Genomic DNA, 17,763 nt, shown 5'->3' on the forward strand with positions numbered 1-17,763 from the left:
AGGCTGGTTAGCCTAACGTCTGTTCCAGGCAAATTGATGGAAAGCATTCTCAAGGATAAAATTGTAAAGCACCTAGAAGAACAGGCCCTGCTGGGAGTGAGCCAGCATGGCTTCTGCAAAGGTAAATCTTGCCTGACCAACCTTTTGGAGTTCTTTGAGAGTGTCAACAAGAGTGTGGATCAAAGTGATCCAGTTGACATAGTATACCTGGACTTCCAAAAAGCTTTTGACAAAGTTCATCATCAACGACTCCTGAGGAAACTTAGCAGTCATGGGATAAGGGGACAAGTACATGTGTGGAATTGCTAACTAGATGAAAGACAGGAAACAGACAGTAGGTACAAGTGGAGAGTTTTCACAATAGAGGGAAGTAAGAAGTGGGGTCCCCCAGGGATCGGTACTGGGACCGGTGCTTTTAAATTTATCCATAAATGATCTAGAAGCAGGGGTAAGCAGCGAGCTGGCCAAATTTGCAGATGACAACTAACTCTACCGAGTAGTGAAATCCAAAACAGATTGTGAAGAGCTCCAAAAGGATCTCTCCAGACTGGGTGAGTGGGCGACAAAATGGCAAATGTGGTTCAATGTTAGCAAGTCTAAGGTGATGCACATTGGAACGAAAAACCCCAACTTCAAGTATATGCTGATGGGATCGGAGCTGTCGGTGACTGACCAGGAGAGGGATCTTGGGGTCGTGGTGGACAGCTCGTTGAAAGTGTCGACTCAATGTGCAGCAGCTATGAAACAGGCCAGTTCCATGCTAGGGATCATTAGGAAGGGAATTGGAAATAAAACTGCTAATATTATAATGGCCTTATACAAAACTATGGTGTGACCACACTTGGAATACTGCATACAATTCTGGTCACCACATCTTAAAAAGGACATTGTAGAACTGGAAAAGGTACAGAAGAGGGCAACCAAGATGATCAGGGGCCTAGAGCACCTTTCTTATGAGGCAAGACTACAACACCTGGGGCTTTTTAGTTTAGAAAAAAGACGACCACGGGGAGACATGATAGAGGTCTATAAAATCATGCATGATGTGGAGAAAGTGGAGAGAGAGAAATTCTTTTCTCTCACACACAACACTAGAACCAGGGGTCACTCCATGAAATTGATTGCCAGGAGGTCTAGGACCAACAAACAGAAGTATTGTTTCACACAACGTGTGATCCACTTGTGGAACTCTCTACCACAGGATGTGGTGACAGCCAACAACCTGGATGGCTTTAAGAGGGGTTTGGATAACTTTATGGAGGGGAGGTCTATCAATCTTTGATAGTTTCCTGCTTCTGATGTATTTAAAGAAGTTTTTGTTATTCCCCTTGATGCTTTTAGGTAAATGTTCCTCAAACTCTCTTTTTGCCTCCCTTATTGTCACCTTGCATTTCTTTTGCCAGAGTTTGTGTTCCTTTGTGTTCTCTTCATTTGGACAGGCCTTCCAATTTCGGAAGGAAGTCTTCTTCCCTTTTATGGCTTCCTTGACGGTACCCGTTAGCCATGCTGGCATCCTCCTGGACTTTGTGGTACCTTTCCTTCTTTGGGGTATACAATCTAACTGGTCTTCTAGTACTGTGGCTTTGAGTAAACTCCATGCATTCTGGAGGGAAGTGACTCTCCTGATTTTCCCTTTCAGCTTTCTTTTCACCATACTCCTCATTTTGGAGAAGTTTCCTCTTCTGAAATTCAAAGTGTCTGTATTAGACTTCCTTGGTGATTCTCTCCCCTGCACCAGGTCCTGGGTGCCACTCAGGATTAAGTCCAAGGTTACCTTCTCTCTGGTTCGTTCCAAGACCAACTGTTCTAGGGCACAGTCATTCAGCATATCTAGAAATTTGACCTCTTTGTCATTACCTGACTTTGAATTTACCCAGTCTATGTTTGTGTAATTGAAGTCACCCGTTATTACTGCCCTGCCTCTCTTTGACACCTCCCTGATTTCCTCCTGCAACTCCCAGTCACTGACATCGTTTTGATCTGGAGGGCGATAGCACGTCCCCAGTAGCACATTTCCTTTCAGGCCTTGTATTGTCACCCACAGCGTTTCTGTGGAGCTCTCCAGTCCACCTAGGTTTTCTAGCGTGTTAGATTCTATCCCTTCTTTAACATACATTGCTTTGAGTAAACTCCTAATTGCTACTCCACCTCCAAGGCACCCTCCCTGTCCTTTCTTTAGAGTTTATATCCAGGGATAACAGTGTCCCACTGGTTCTCACTATTCCACCATGATTCTGTTATGCCCACTATATCTATTTCTATGTTAGCAACCAAGCATTCCAGCTTACCCATCATGGCTCGGAGGCTTCTGGCATTGGCATGTAGACACCTATACGCTGAATCTCTTACTTGGTGTATACTATTTTTCTTTGGGCTCTTTGGCCAAAGCTGGCACAGCCTTCATTCTGCTCTTTATGTGGTTCTGCTCTGTTCCCTTCTGTTTTATCTGATTCTTTTACACCCTCACACTTTAAAGGATGGCATTTGCTGAACCAGATACTGTCCAGCTCCTGTCGGCTATTCCCCAGATGTCTTTTAAAAAGCTGCTCTGCAACTTTTTTTATTTTAAGTGTCAGCAGTCTAGTTCCATCTTGGTTCAAGTGCAGCCTGTCCCTTTTGTACAGGCCTTGCTTGCCCCCAAATGTTTCCCAGTGCCTAACAAATGTAAAGCCTTCCTCCCGGCACCACCATCTCATCCACGCATTGAAACCCCTCACACTTCCCGCTAAACTCCCACAAAACTCCAACGTACTATTTGCTATGCTCTGTTCGCTATGCTCTTGGGCCTTCCCCTCTTATATAAAGAGTAGGTTTCAAACTAATAAACAGGATGTGGGTCAAAGGAATGTGGTGCCTCCCACAGCCCTAGTTGACTCCACCACCTTCAGGCAGAGACAAACAAAAACACTGGAGTTTGCTAACCCTGGCAAATGATAGCCCTGGCAAATAACTCACACACTAGGACTTATCCCTTAAAGAGAAACCAGCCCCTCAAAATCTCCCCTTCTCCTGTTAGTTTGAAGGGGGGAAAGGCTAGATGTGGTTCTGTTTAGAAAAGCTTGCTCACCTCCTGAAACTGCTTCTGCTCTTCCCAGAGTAGGCTTCAAACTGCATCAGGATCAAGCTTCACAAATGTTTGAATATGAACACTGTTCCTTGCTCCAGTAAAAGAAAAAGGGCTATCATGATTCCAGTCCTTTATAGCTCTAGACTAGCTGTCCAAGCCTATGCATTTTTATGTAGAAGTAAGTCCCATGATGCACAACCCTTGGGAACAGTTTTTGGGGAGGTAGGAAACAGAAGAGCAGGAAAAACCACCCCTTCCTGCCTCTCACAATGGTGCAGTGTTAGTGCGGTTGTCAGCACTGTTGCACTAGTGCAGTGCTGGTCCAGTTCTCAGCCATTGTGATTTAATTTTGAGAATGCAGCATGCATAGGATTAGACTGTTAGTGCTTTAGCACACAAGAAAATATTAAATTGTGCTACAATAGGGGATATATGTAAACCTGAAATAACAGATTGGTCAAGTTTTGTGTTGTTGAAAATCCATTAGGATCACTGGAGTTATGGTAATATAAACATGAATACCAACAAGAGAGTAACTCATCGTTAATTGTTCCTCCAAAGCATCAAAGCTCAGATAGACAGCACTTCTAAGATATTGTTGTTGTTGTTGTTATTGATATGTGTATATGACTTCTCAGGAACAATAAAAAGTTCTCAAAGCAGCTTACATACAAAAGGAATGAGAAGATGGTTCCCTATCCCAAAGAGGCTCAACTGCTGAAAAAAGAGTCACAAGGGGAACATCAGCAAATAGCTACAGGGAGGGATGCTATGTTGGGTTAAACAGAAACAGTTGCTCCATCCCCTGCTAAAGAGAAGAGTGCCACCATTTTAAAGGGTTCCTCTTTGCCCAGTTCTTATTTATTATTAAGAATATTTGTATATTGCTCTTCAATTTTAAAAAAAGTTCACAAAGTGGTTTACATAGCAAATGGAACGAAAAAATTGTTCCCTCTTCCAAAAGGGCTCATAATGTAAAAAGAAACAGAAGACAGATACCAGCAACAGCTAAAGGAGGGTTGCTGGGCTGGGCTGGATAGGGACAGTTGCTCTCCCCCTACTAAAGTTTGATATAGCAGATTCCTGCACTGAGCAGAGGGTTGGTCTAGAAGACCTCCTAGGTCCCTTCCAACTCTAAAATTAAATGAGTCTGTTATTCAAAATAAAAGAGAGCCATTACATGTTTCTGCCTGTGAGGAGAGGCTACCAGGAAGAGAACCTTCTAAGTCGTCCCTTCCTTGCACCTATGAAATACTCTCTAGAGAGGTTTGCCTGGTGACTTATTTATATTCATTTAGGCACCAGGCAAAAGCCTTCTGGCAAGCTTTTAATTTGTAATTTCTAGTTCTCTTGACTTCTGAATCAGCTTACTGGCTGTTTTAATTGTTTTAAAGCTGTGTGTTTTATTTTTGTTTTTATTGTTTTTATTATTATTTATTTACACAGTCAGACAGGTGTTATTGACTGCTTTGTTTTATCCAGACATCGAGTCCTTCCCAAGGACCAGGGATGGCTGAATTTTATTGTCAATGTTGTTGCTGTTGTTATAGATATCGTCGCAGAATATAGGCTGTTCCCAGTAAAGCTGCTTTTTGTAATTGGCTGATGGTGATTTCTGTGGCCCCTATGGTATTGAGGTGCTCTTCAAGGTCTTTTGGAACTGCACCCAGGGTGCCAATTACCACTGGGATTATTTTGGTCTTTTTCTGCCACAGCCTTTCAATTTCAATTTGTAGATCTTTGTTGTTGGTTGTTGTTGTTGTTGTTGTTGTTGTTATTTGATTTGATTTGTATACCGCCTTTCCAAAATGGCTCAGGGCAGTTTACAATTAAAACAAACCACTTTAGATTTTAGATTTTGTCTTTAATTTTATTTTAATTTTTTGCTTCAAAGACACTATTCAGTTGAGCATTACATACATACAAACAAACACTAAAAGTGCCCTTTCAACCCATTAGGTACACTATGGGAAAGGTCATTGCTGTCATGTTGGACAGAGATACAGTAGGGGTTCTCAATCTTGGGTCCCCAGATGTTGTTGAACTACAGCTAATTTCTACAGGGACACTCGTTATGAATTAATAGTGCTCCTAGCAAATTATTCTGTTCGCCCAGATGAATTCTATATTAGCTATCTTTTATCTGACAGCGATGACAACATTACTTATGCAGCTGCTAAGTATTGTCTTGTTGCCATTAGAATTCGAAATAAGAGTGTATCTGTATAGTTAGATTTCATAAGGTTTACGAATACCTGGATAAGTTTATTGTTACCGTTTGAGCTATATGTATATATTTTTCTGGTCAGCAACCATAAGTAAACAGAACTGAACTACTGCTCCCACCAATGATGGAAATGGTAGTCCAACAACATATTGAGACCAAAATTTGAGCACCCCTGAGATGCTCAAATAAGAGAGAGGGTTATTTTTTTTTATTGGACAACATTTTTGTTTTGATCTGAAGCTATGGAGAATTCTTCATACAGGCATAGAGGATTTTCACCTATATACAATGGATAATCCAGTTTGGTTTTAAAACTAATGAGGTTCTTGGTCCCTTTCATTGTTCTAGGGAGACTATTCTGCTGTAGCAAAAAGATCTGGTCAATACAGGTGAATTGTAAGCATTTGCTTTCTAATTAATTGCCTGTTCTTATTGTCAATGCACCAGTCTTGGAGAGAAAGTTCCAGTCAATAGTCATATAAATAAGAATCAATCAGGCTCCCTTGAATGCACAATCTGGTATTTTTTGTGATACTTTCAAAGTAATTTGTATTCTGTAGAAGAGCACAGACTGAGTTCAGAATTAGAACCCCTTAGATTGGATGCAGAACACAATTTCCAAGATTTAAGCAGGATACTTTTATGGAGAGTCACCTAATGGCGCAGTGGGGAAATGACTTGCCTTGTGAGCAAGAGGTTGCTGGTTTGAATCCCTACTGGTATGTTTCCCAGACTATGGGAAACACCTATATCAGTCAGCAGCGATACAAGAAGATGCTGAAAGGCATCATCTCATACTGCACAGGAGGAGGCAATGGTAAACCGCTCCTCTATTCTACCAAATAAAACCACATGGCTCTGTGGTCATCATGAGTCGACACCAACTCAACAGCTTACCTTTACTTTTATGGAGTATTTAACATGCACTACACAGCTGTTTAATGCTAAAATGGGAGACACAGTAAAATGAATTTATTTGGAGCAAGCTGCTTATAGAACATACAAAGCAAAATACTTTTTTCTTACTCACTAAAAGCTTGTGGTTTCCTTGATTTCACTGGACTGCTCTTCTGAGGAAAAATGAAACCTGGTATAGACAATCTCGGCGCACACTATTGAACCTTAGCCCCAGGGGCAACTCAAGATATTACAACACCTGAGGTGAGGGACAAAATGCTGCCTTGTCCCATGCCCCTGGTGGGAGCCAGGCCCCTTGCAAAACGAACCCTTGCAAGATTTGACCGTGCATGGGAGGCAGGGAGCAAGGAAATGGTCTTGTGGTAGCAAGCATGACTTGTCTCCTTAGCTAAGCAGGGTCTGGCCTGGCTGCTTATGAATGGGAGACGATGTGCAAGCACTGTAAGATATTCCCCTTAGGGGACTGAGCCGCTCTGGGAAGAGCATCTAGGTTCCAAGTTCCCTCCCTGGCTTCTCCAAGATAGGGCAGAGAGAGACTCCTGCCTGCAACCTTGGAGAAGCCGCTGCCAGTCTGTGAAGACGATACCAAGTTAGATAGACCAACGGTCTGACTCAGTATATGGCAGCTTCCTATGTTCCTATGTTCCACCTTTCTCTCCTCATCCTTCTTGCAAGCAACGAGTGTGAGGAGAGGTGCTCAGAGCAGAGTTTACAAGGGCCATACTGGTCCCAAAGAGCTGTTGTGATAATGACACTGAGTAATATCTTGCTGTGCTGCTGGTGCCCCAGTAATCTGCCACCTGAGGTGACTGCCATACCTTGCCTCATAAAAGGGCCGCCCCTACTCTGCCCTCCCCTTCCTCCATTCACAGTGTTCCTGAGACTGCAATCCTAAATGCACTTACTAGGGAGTAAGTCCCATTAAATGCAATAGGGCATTTCAAACAATCATCATTAGGGCATGAGAAGCTTCCTAGGAATATTTTTCTTGAATTGCCTGGAAGAGATACTTTCATGGAAGAATCCTAGGCAGTTAACCCACATCTGGGTAGGACAAGCGTGCCCTACCCAGCTTCTGTACAAGGTAGGTGGGGATATCGTTCTGCCCAGCTGGGACTTGATTGACAATCAAGCTCCCCACTTCCGACCTTGTTTTTATCTAACATTCAACTGAAAATTCAGAATGTGCCCAGCTACTGAATTTGGGTAGGAGGCTTTTCCTTACCTAATGTTGATTGTGAGAACAGTCCTAATGGCTGAAATTCTGTCTAATTAAGTGTGCCCGCTTCTAAGGACTGCAGAGCACAACAGGGGCCCTTGTTCAACTCCTCAATTTCCCCTGCACATGCTTTTGTGCAAGAGCTATTTGAGTTCCAAGCACTTCCTGTGCTCTGGAAGGGCTCTGGAAGATTGGAAACGTGTTGCTGACCCTCAGTAGTTTGCCCACCAAAGCATGCCCACAGGGGGAAAGGGGAAGTTGCGTGCAGGCTCCTGTCATGCCCCCACAGTCCCTCAAAGCATGCATGTTTTATTAGTCAGGATGCAGCCATTAGGACTTATTGTTTAGTAAGCATGCTCACCTCATAGATGTGGGTGTTAAATGATGTGGTAGTAGATGTGGGTGTTAAAGCAGTTAATACTGGCTGCTCTTTCAACATGAAAAGTGATATCCTTCAGCAGTTTTCAAACTGCATTCAGTTTAATACAGAATCTACTGTAATAGATTTTTAGGCTAGATAGCTGAAATAAATTATTCTAAGTAATTTAATTTGGATGTACTGTGTAACTGTCTCAGGTCTCAATGCACAAGCATTGAAACCAACCCATAATGACAATTAAAAATTACTGGAGAAATGCAGATTGTTTTATTCATTAGAATCAATATGGAGCAAAAATGCACAGACAAAAAATTCTGAACAGAATTTTATATGAGAAATACCTTTTATAGTACTGCATTACAATATATTGCCTGCACTGAAGTCTGCTGCCTTGCATTCCAAAAAGTTCTATATCATTTAGCCACTGCCACCGTAAATGCAGCCATCCTCCAAGTAACAGTCTCCCGACACATAACAGAACACATCTTCTGTGCAGTTCCCTAAAACTGTGTTGTAGCAAGGACTGGGACCAACAGTACGTTTTTACTTGAGTTGTACAGGCTATATTTGAACATAAAATGAAACAGATGCTCAGATTCTCCAGAATTGTAGGTACAAATTCCCAGAAGGGTGCAGCAAGGTGGGAGCAAAAAAGTGAGGACAAAAAGGTGAAGATGGGCCCTGACCTCCCACCTCTTTTGTCCCCCTATCTTTGTTCAATTACAGCTGTACAAAAACTCTGTTATGTGCCCCTGGCACATAATATGAGCCCCTGGTAGCGAAGTGGTAAAACTGTCGCCCTGTAACCAGAAGGTTACAAGTTCAATCCTGACCAGGGGCTCAAGGTTGACTCAGCCTTCCATCCTTCCGAGGTCGGTAAAATGAGTACCCAGAATGTTGGGGGCAATATGCTAAATCATTGTAAACCGCTTAGAGAGCTCCGGCTATAGAGCGGTATATAAATGTAAGTGCTATTGCTATTGCTATGCCAGAGGGATAGCCTTGTACTCACTTTGTCAGACATATGTTCCTCAGTTGGCAGATACAATACATATATTTGGGTAAAGAGAATAAAATTGTAGGGCCACAATGCCAAAATTGCACAAGGAAGCCATCTTTAATTAGATGGAACTAGACAGAGGGAGTGCATCCTGTTGGTTCTGCTGGACCTCTCGGCGGCATTCGATATCATTGACCATGGTATCCTTCTGGACCACCTCTCGAGTATGGGAATCGGAGGTACTACATTGCAGTGGTTCTGGTTCTTTATTGGGGGGAGGGTCCAGAAGGTGGTGCTGGGGGACTACTGCTCGGCTCCATGACCATTGGCCTGTGGGGTCCAGCAGGGTTCGGTCTTGTCCCCCATGCTGTTTAACATCTACATGAAACCGCTGGGAGAGGTCATCTGGAGACTTGGACTGAGTTGTCAGCAATATGCAAATTATATCAGCTCTATCTCTCCTTGTCACCTGATCCTAGGGAGGCGGTGGATGTCTTGAATCGGGGGCTGGAGGCCGTGATGGGTTGGATGTGGGCTAATAAACTGAAATTGAATCTGGACAAGACGGTGGTAATATTGGTCAGTAGGAGAGCCAATCGGGGATGAGGAGATTTTACCGGTTCTGGATGGGGTTGCACTCCCCTTGAAAGAGCAAGTACGCAGCTTGGGGGTATTTACTGGACCCGGCTCTGCTTTTGGAAGCTCAGGTGAAGGCAGTGGCCAGTGGTGCCTTTGCATGGCTTTGGCTAGTGCGCCAGCTGCGTCCCTTTCTCGAGAAGGCAGATCTGGCCACAGTTACCCATGCCTTAGTCAAGAGCTATCCTGTATCAAGGAATGGATTTACCAGAAACACCACATCCCTCTTTTTCACCCAAATAAAAGACAAGTCCCATCAAAACACTAACAAGATTTGGAACACTAAACTATATGCATAAAACAAGAACAAAGATCAAAATGTTGGTCCACGCATTCATGACCAGCGACTGCTATGTAGTACAGTCCTGCAAATAACGATTGCTCCTTTGTGGATAGCATTGCTCAGGAACACACGGGGCTACAGACACTGTCACTAGGTGAATGGAGACGTCATCATCTGAACTTAAAGTCTGATATGTGCTCTATATTGGTTTGAAGTGCGATACATTTCTTGTTACTTTATGATTAACCTGATGGGCTGTGATCATGGTACCTTTTATCTCCGTCATTTGATATGGTGCAGGATAAAATGCCAGTGACAGTTTATTCCAAGGCTGAAGGTTTTTCACTAGAACCATATCACCCATTTTCATTGGTAGTACAGTTACTTGCCTGCATTGATCAGTATACTTTTTCATCGCACTCTTTGTGTGTTCATCATGTTGATGTAAAACGGTGTCCTGACAGGGAGTGTCAAGTTGAGGCAGTTTTGTCTGATCTTGTCTGCCAAACATAACTTCAGCTGCTGCCATATTGGTAGAGCAGTGGGGAGTGCTCCAGTAGCTGTGGAGGAAACGAAATAATTCTTGTTTCAGATTGGCACAGATTGCTATGGCAATCTGGAAAACTTTCTTGAGTGTCTTTATGAACCTCTCAACTTCACCATTGGCCTCTGGCCAGTACAGTGTGATTTTTCGATGTTTGAATCACAGATAGTTTGTGAACAAACTGTGAGCACTGAAAAGGTGGTCCATTTTCACTTTTGAGAATAGCTGGTATGCCATAGGAAGAGAATATCTTATCCAATTTGGGGATTACAGTATTAGCTGAAGTGCTGGTAAGCATTTCCACCTCTGGAAAATGGCTATAATCATCAATGACAACCAAGAGATGCCCGCCATTGGGGAAATCACAAAAATCAACACTGATCTCTACCCATGGCGAGGAAGGAAGAGGAGAAACTTTAGTGACTCTGAGGAACTGCAGCTTGGCATAGAGAGCAAGATTGCACACAATGTTCAGCAAGGGTATCAATTTCAGGAAACCATACTTTCTCTCTAACAAAGCATTGGTTTTTACCACATGGTGACCTTCATGAGCCAAATCAATGGCACAGTTTCATAGAGCCTGTGGAATAACCAGACGAGTGCCCTGAAGGAGGAGATAATTGTCTGTGACAGTAAGTTCATTACACACATAGGCAAAGGATTGAATGGTGGCTTGTGCTTCTGAAGTCAAATGTGCTAAATCTTTCAAAAGTGCTTTCCATTTACCACTGCGAGTGGTCTTAATGACAATCTGGAGGCAAGAGTCATAATGCGTAGCAGTCTCTATTTCCTGCAAAGAGATAGCTTTGGGAACTGTGTGGGAGAGAAGAAAGTTGACATATGCCTCTGCCTTGGTTGTAGTTATGTGATCAGAAGCTGTGCTGGAGATAGGACTTCTTGAAAAGCAATCAGCTGGATCATCCTTACCTGAGCAACAGATGACCCTGTAATCATATTCTTGCAGTTTAAGCATCCAGCATTCAATACACACTGGAGGTTGAAAGGACAGACTGTTGAACATAGGTTTCAGAGGCTTGTGATCAGTTATGACTGTGAAGAACATAAGAACAGCCCTGCAGGATCATGCCCAAGGCCCATCTAGTCCAGCATCCTGTTTCACACGGTGGCCCACCAGATGCCACTGGAAGCCACAGGAAGAGTTGAGGGCATGCCCTCTCCCCTGCTGTTACTCCTCTGCAACTGGTATCCAGAGGCATCCTGCCTTTGAGGCTGGAGGTGGCCCACAGCCCTCCGACTAGTAGCCATTGATAGACTTCTCCTCCATGAAGTTATCTAAACCCTTCTGAAAGCCATCCGTGTTGTTGGCTGTCACCACATCTTGTGGCAGAGAATTCCACAAGTGGATTATGCATTGTGTGAAAAAGTACTTCCATTTGTTTGTCCTAGATTTCCCAGCAATAAATTTCATGGGATGACCCCTGGTTCTAGTGAGAGGGAGAAGAATGTATCTCTATCCACTTTCTCCATACCATGCATGATTTTATAGACCTCTATCATGTCTCCCCGCAGTCGCCTTTTTTCTAAACTAAACAGCCCCAGGTGTTGTAGCCTTGCCTCATAAGGAAGGTGCTCTAGGCCCCTGATCATCTTGGTTGCCCTCTTCTGCACCTTTTCCTGTTCTACATACAATGTCCTTTTTTAGATGTGGAGACCAGAATTGTATGCAGTACTCCAGGTGTGGTCGCACCATAGTTTTGTATAAGGCCATTATAATATTAGCCATTTTATTTCCAATCCCCTTCCTAATGATCCCTAGCATGGAACTGGCCTTTTTCACAGCTGCCACACATTGAGTCAACATTTTCAACAAGCTGTCCACCACGACCCCAAGATCCCTCTCCTAGTCAGTCACCAACAGCTCAGATACCATCAGCGTATACTTGAAGTTGGGTTCTTTTGTCCCAATGTGCATCACTTCACACTTTCCAACACTGAACCTAATTTGCCATTTTGTCACCCACTCACCTAGTTTGGAGAGATCATTTTAAAGTTCCTCACAATCTGTTTTGGATTTCACTACCCTAAATAGTTTGGTATCATTTGCAAATTTGTCCACTTCGCTGCTTACCCCTACTTCTAGATCATTTATGGATAAATTAAAAAACACCGGTCCCAGTACAGATCCCTGGGGCACCCCACTTCTTACTTCCCTCTATTGTGAAAACTCTTCACTTGTACCTACCCTCTGTTTCCTGTTCTTCAACCAGTTAGCAATCCACACATGTACTTGTCCCCTTATCCCATGATTGCTAAGTTTTCTCAGGAGTCTTTGATGAGGAACTTTGTCGAAGGCTTTTTGGAAGTCCAGGTATACTATGTCAACTGGATCCACACACTTGTTGACACTCTCAAAGAACTCCAAAGGTTTGTGAAGCAAGATTTACCTTTGCAGAAGCCATGCTAGTTCACTCCCAGCGGGGCCTGTTCTTCTAGGTGCTTTACAATTTTATCCTTGAGGATGCTTTCCATCAATTTGCCTGGAACTGACGTCAATTTCCCGGATCGCCCCGGATCCCTTTTTGAAAATCGGTTTTACATTTGCTACTCTCCAGTCTTCTGGTACAGAGCCCGATTGCAGGGATAAGTTATATAGTTTAGCAAGGAAGTTAGCAATTTCACATTTGAGTTTTTGAGGATTCTTGGATGGATGCCATCTGGCCCTGGTGATTTGTTAGCTTTCGTTTTTCCAGACAGTTTAAAACATAATCTCTTGTCACTTCTATCTTACTCAGTTCTTTAGCCTCCATCATGGAAAAGCCTGGTTCAGGAACAGGTATATGCTCAGTATCCTCTGCCGTGAAGACAGACGCAAAGAACTCATTTAGCTTCTCTGCAACCTCCATATCCTCCTTAATAATCCCTTTCACTCCCTCATTGTCTAATGGACTAGCCGCCTCCCTGGCAGGTTTCCTGCTTCTGATGTATTTAAAGAAGTTTTTGTTATTCCCCTTGATACTTTTGGCCAAATGTTCCTCAAACTCTCTTTTGGCCTCCCTTATTGTCACTTGCATTTCTTTTGCCAGAGTTTGTGTTCCTTTTTGTTCTCTTCATTTGTACAGGCCTTCCAATTTCAGAAGGAAGTCTTCTTCCCTTTTATGGCTTCCTTGATGATACCTGTTAGCCAAGAGACCGCCATAAATGTATACATGAAAATGAGAACATGCCCAGGCAATTGCAAGTGCCTCTTGCTCTTACTATCATTCTATGAGTGAAAGAATTTGCTAGCATACTCTAAGGTAGAAATATGATCATGTTGATCTACTTGTGTGAAGACAGCACCCAGGCCAACAGGGCTAGCATCCACCAAAAGTTCAGTCTGTTTGTTGAGGTCAAAGTATGACATGACAGCATCACTTGCAAGGGCATTCTAGAGCTCTGTGAAAGCCGTTTGATGTTCAGCCAACCATTCCCATGGATCTTTTGTTGTAAGATCGTTGAGAGGCTGGGAAATTGTGGCAAGCTGTGGCCACAAATATCTGATGAGTCTGCCACAGGTACAGCAGCATTGTGTATTGCCATTGATTTTGGGGGCTCAGGAGAGATACCATCTTTGGAAAAGATATAGCCAAAAAAATCCTAAGTGGTTTTTTTGAATTCACATGTGCTTTGGTTGTCAGATTCTCCTTCTCCAAATGCCATAAGACTCTAGTAAGATGAGAGTTATGCTCCTCTTCTGTAGTGCCAAACACCAAAATATCATCACTGATATTAAGCACACCTGGGAATCCAGCTAGCACTTCACAAATTGTATTCTGAAATATCTCCACAGCAGAAGAAATGCCCAGACTACGATGTTTATGTGGCCAAGACTCACATTTAATTTAATTTAATTTAATTTAATTTATTAATTTTCACATTTCTATCCGCTCTTCCTCTGAGAAGCTTAGAGCAGTGTACATGGTTATTTTTTATCTTCACAACAATCCTGTGAGGTAGGTTAGGCTGAGAGATACCTGACTGGCCCAGAGGCACCCAGTGAGTTTCATGGTTGAATGGGGATTCAAATGCAGGTCTTCCTGGCTCTAGTCAAGCGCTCTAACCACTATGCTATTTTGACTTTTCAACATGAGTTGGAAATGTTGTGGTGTATCTGGAGTCAGGTTGGAGTTCAAGTTGATGGTAACCAGCAGTAAGATCAAGCTTGGAGAAAAATGTGCTTCCATTAAGATCAGCAATATGGGTAATGTGACTCTCTTGCTTGATGGCTTGATTGGGGAGGTGTATGTCCACACATATCCTGATTTTGCCTGGCTGCTTATATTTCTGGGCAGTAACTATTGGGGAGACCCATGGGGCAGGGTCATCCCCACACTCAATGATATCAAGTTATTACAAGTGTCTCAATTCTTCTTCAGCCAGTTTCCTAATATGAAAAGGAATACGTCTGTGTGGCAGAGCAACTGGCTGAAATGTTTCATCAATGTGAAGTTTCACTTGCTTCCTTTTCAGCTTTACGATGCCTTGGAACATGTGCTCATATGGGTGGAGGTTTAAAGGAAGTGGATCAGGGAGCATAGTCTGGAGCATTGTGATTAGTCCTAATGTATCAGCTGTGTCATAGGTGATCAAGGTATCACCACTAGGTGCAACATACATGGGACATGTAAAAGACGTGTCCTGGAAGGTAAATGTGCCTGGAACAAGCTGCACAGAGGAAACAGAGTTGGAGTTGCATAAGGGTACACTTTAATGGTTGAGGGCAACAGCAGCAGTTTCTGAGGAAGTACATCATACTCACACTGGGCCATCACATTTGTAGTTGCACTTGTATCAATTAAAACACAAACTTTGTGTCTTTCTGTGAAGCATAGCAATGAGGCAGACGCTTATGGTCAGAAGTAATTGGGGGCTGCAGAACAAACAATATAGATGTATGAGTTCAAAATCTATGTTTCTTCAGGGCATAAAATACTTGGTGAGTGCTAGCTTTGCTTTTTCATAAGCATAATTATCTCCAGTATCAGGTAATGTTTTGGAAATCTTCACTGCTGGCAAAATGTAACAGCATTGCCCGCTTAGTGGTTGAGTCATTTTTCTTAATCACAAGAAACAGATTTTCCAGTCTTTCAAGCCACTGGTCTCATCTGGGCCCCAATGTAGAGTGGGGGTCATGAACAGCAAATTCAGGAAAAGCAGGAAAAATACTGAAAACAACAAAATAAGTAGTTCATAAAACTGGAAGAGAAACCAGTCACTGTTGGGAAAGTATGCTGTGCCACTGAATAAAAGAAGCACACAAAATGACTGCCACTCCAGTCCTTTAGGCAGAGCTAAGAGACTATACAGTGACCACATTTGGACATCACACAAAACCAGAGTTACAAGTGGCTGAGGTTCGTATTACTGCATGTCCAAAAGAGTGAAATTGCATTTTTGCAACCCAACTGTGGGTCAAGTTTACCTACCAAAACTGAATTTTGGTAAGTACAAATGAATGCAATGGAAGAATCTGTGTTGGGTTTCTCACGGTGTTTGCAAGAAAAGATGTGCTAGGAAAGGATTAAAATGTCCTCTTGCAGCCAGGCGCTGAGAAATGACAGAAACTTACGAAGACAGTGATCACACCTGGCCAATGGTGAGTGATTTGCTTATGCAATGACAGCATATCCACAGTCTGATGATGCCATCACTATGCACCTCACTGGCCACCACCCTCAGAGGACCAACAGGAGGGAGGGGAAACTCTGCCCTGAAACCTCAGATAGTGGAACCACAGTTGGACAATCGTCTGCAGGATGATCCTTGGTTTCAAAATTTAACCTTTGCTTTGTGAAACTCTAGTTCCACACTATGAGGCTATTCACACGATGGGAGAAAATCAGGCTAGCGGAGGCTTAAGTAGCCCTGCCCTGCGAGCGCTCCACAAACCTGGATTTTCTAATTGTGTGTTGCCATGGTGTGGCTCCGCGCTGTGGCAACTCACAAGTAGACCCCCAACTGGGAGACTCAAAAGCAGCCTCCCGGTTCGGGGTCTCTCCAGCATGCCCTGCACACTCATGCAGGGCCACGCAGCCCTAATCCCCCCAGCCCCCGCAGGCTCCATAACAGAGCTGGCAGTCGTGTGGGCGGCCAGTTTGGCTGCCCGGAGCAGACTGACTGCTCGTGTGTGGGGAGAGTGGGCTAAGCCCACTCTCCCCGCTAATCCTCCCAAGGTGGGTCTCCTTGATCATGAGACCCGCCTCTATGTCTGAATGTGGCCAGTAGATAAGATGGCTGCTGTACTCGAAAGCAGGCTACTACAGAAGGCTTGTGCTACACAGTATGAGATCTCTATGAAGAAAAGTCCAGAAGATTGAAAGACAAACATACCTGGTTAGTAAAATTGTGGGTCTTTGTTTCTGTCCCTTGCTTGCCTTTCATCCTCTCTGTGTCCTGTAGGCCTTTTCTCTCTCTTTTGTTTTCTGTTGTTGAGAAGAGTTTGTTTTGTTTGTTTAAGAGGGGTTCTTAGCCAGTCTTGTTGCCAGTGTATTATTCAGAGGGAAAATAGTTGTGGCACACAAGGACCAGGCAGTGGCGTAGAAACAATATTAACAGTTTAGTGAAATAGATATTATTTACAGAAAGGCAAGTGCAGACTGCTTTCTATGCTCTTGCTCCTTGTCAGCCCTGCCTCCTAAAAAGTAGCTAAAGCACCATTCAAGAGCTGGCCTGGATCAAGGAAGGATTAACCAGAAACATCACAGCCTGAAAGTTTGGTTTGATGACACAATTGCCTGTTTCTGTAGGGGAAGAATGGCAGTTCAGTCCCCAAACAGCACAGCAAAACTAGTTTGGTGCGAAAGTAACAAAGCAAAAGGTCTTGAGACAGTTCTCTAATATTGAAGAACTACAAGGATTTATTTAAAGGAAAGGTTACAGACAAATGTGAAAAAGCCTGCAGCTTAATTTCAGCTGTAACCCATGGCTGAAGAGAGAGACCAAAACAAACAGCCATATCTGGAGAGACAAAATGGAGACTAACACTGAAAGAATAAAGAGGGGAGGAATCCTGCACTTTTATCCATGATCCTAACCCCCCCACTGGTCACTATGAGACATTGCAGTTGAGAGCTGCTGCCGCCAGGGTCCTAGCTCCAACAGTTTCACTGTATGGACATGCAACTGAGAGAAGCTACTGCTCATGGCTTCCTGTCACATATGCAGGGACCTTGAAATAATCGACAGGTGGGATTCATGTAGATTCTTTTGTCAGGGTGAAATGGCTCTTGAGAAGTATAAGAGTTGCCCTGGAGTTGATTTACACACTGTAGGGGCTGCTTCTTTGCGTACAGGAGTAAATTAATGTGAGCAGTGCCAGTGGAACATGTGAGCAAGCCAACAAGAAGTTTGTTCTTGCAATTGATTAGATGGAAAAATAAAGAGCCAGCTGAAAGTCTGAATGGGGAAAGGATTGCATCCTCCTGTTGACTCAACACTACCGTCTGTCAGCTTGTAAATTATAATGGCTTTCCCTAAGTCAATTATATAAG

General features: G+C 43.4%; 1 protein-coding gene across 1 annotated transcript in view; it reads left to right on the forward strand.

Annotated features, from left to right (window-relative positions):
• Window positions 1-16,538: 16,538 nt before the first annotated feature.
• Window positions 16,539-17,763, forward strand: part of WNK1 (WNK lysine deficient protein kinase 1) — a 195,346-nt gene continuing 194,121 nt past the window's right edge. The window contains exon 1 of the mRNA XM_053251646.1: window positions 16,539-16,606. The gene's annotated coding sequence lies outside the window, so the exon portion shown is untranslated. The remainder of the gene's footprint in view (window positions 16,607-17,763) is intronic.

The sequence above is a fragment of the Hemicordylus capensis genome, chromosome 5 (genome assembly GCF_027244095.1).
Source record: "Hemicordylus capensis ecotype Gifberg chromosome 5, rHemCap1.1.pri, whole genome shotgun sequence".
NCBI lineage: Eukaryota > Metazoa > Chordata > Lepidosauria > Squamata > Cordylidae > Hemicordylus > Hemicordylus capensis.